At 44.8% G+C, this 1,734-nt stretch overlaps 1 pseudogene; it reads left to right on the forward strand.

Annotated features, from left to right (window-relative positions):
• Positions 1–581: 581 nt before the first annotated feature.
• Positions 582–1,301, forward strand: LOC131831117 (cell division control protein 42 homolog; annotated as a pseudogene).
• Positions 1,302–1,734: the final 433 nt, after the last annotated feature.

A 1,734-nucleotide genomic window follows, 5' to 3' on the forward strand; every position in this document is an offset into this window, starting at 1 on the left:
TCTCTTTGCTTGGTCGGAACCTCTTTCATTTGGCTCCCGAGTTCTTTTGACATGACCCTAACAGTATTTAAAATATTATCTGCTATCTGATATGACAAGATGTTTCAGTATCATCACATACATCACCTACATTTCCTGCCCCAAACCTACACTCAGTTATTTCTCCAAAGAGCTCTTTAGTAGGAAAACATGTTTTTAAGTCTACAGTCTAGATGGTTCTCATTGCTATTAAGGTTCAGAAACCTCTTCAATAGAAAGAGCTAGGGAAGAGTTTCTTTTTTAAGGTAACCTCATATCACAAATTTATGCTGATACTTTTTAATTCAAAGCCAGAACCACAGAGTATATCCTTTTCCCTAGCTTTCCCCCAAATTCCAGTTCTCAATGACATCAGGAAGATTAGAAAGATAATGTTTTACACTAAATCATTTGCTTTACCCTATAATGCACACATGGATGTTTCAAATTAACAATACCAGAGCCGAGGGGACCCCGCAGTAGTGCTGCCAGTGTCCTGGGGGAGGACCTGAGGGCATCACTGAATCTGAAATGTTTAAATTGGATACAAAACAGTTTCAGCAATGCAGACAATTAAATGTGTTGTTCTGGGCGATGGCGCCGTTGGTAAAACACGTCTCCTGATATCTTACACAACAAACAGATTTCCATCTGAGTATTAACCGACTCCTTCTGACAGCGATGCGGTCACAGTAATGACTGGTGGACAGCCAGATTCTCTTGGACTTCGCAATACTGCAGGGCAAGAGGATTCTGACAGATTAGGACCCCTGAGTTATCCACAAACAGATGGATATCCAGTCTGTTTTTCAGGGGTCTCTCCTTCCTCATTTGAAAATGCGAAGGAAAAGTGGGTGCCAGAGATATAACTCACCATTGTCCAAAGACTCCTTTCTTGCTTGTTGGGACCCAAACTGACCTCTACCACTGAGAAACTTGCCAAGAACAAACAGAAGCCTGTCACTGCAGGGGCTGCTGAAAAGTCCGCCGGTGGCCTGAAGGCAGTGGAGTACGTGGACTGTTCTGCGCTCACCCAGAAAAGCAAAAAGAATGTATCGGACAAGGCAATATTGGCTGCCCTGGGGCCTCTGGAACCGCGGAAGAGCCGCAGCCGCGTGCTGCTGGGAACGGCTCTCCAGGGCCTTTCCTGTACAGCTGGTGTCGGCCTTGCGCTAAAAGCAATGTTCAATCAAACTCAAGAGGAAAGATTAAAATTCGTTTCCGCAGTCATGACAGATACCCTGCACCTACTCACGTGCGCTCGTGGGAGACATGGCCCATAGGTATGATCCTCTTCTGCCTCTCAGGACTAGTTCCTTTGAATAATTGTGTCTTGGGAGAACAGCAAACAATTCTAGTTCTTGTTTGGTTGTTTCGGTCCCCCCCCCCCCCCCGCCTCCCCTTAAAAGTAAAGCATGCTTGTGATGACTCTGTAACACACGAATTTGGGTCCTTGAAGCTGCTCCCAGCTCCATCCACTCTGAAGAATAAGCTGACACATTTAGGTTTTTTTTTTTTTTTTTTCCTTCCTCCCTCTCTTCCTCCCTCCTTTCCATTCTTCCTTCCTTCCTTCTTTCTTCCTTTTTATTTTTATTCACATATAATATAGTATTTGTTTCGGGGGTCCCGGATTCATGAGTCTTACACAATTCACAGCACTCACCATAGCACATACCCTCGCCATGTCCATCACTCAATCATCCATCCATCCCACCT

The sequence above is a fragment of the Mustela lutreola genome, chromosome 5, assembly GCF_030435805.1.
Source record: "Mustela lutreola isolate mMusLut2 chromosome 5, mMusLut2.pri, whole genome shotgun sequence".
Classification (NCBI taxonomy): domain Eukaryota; kingdom Metazoa; phylum Chordata; class Mammalia; order Carnivora; family Mustelidae; genus Mustela; species Mustela lutreola.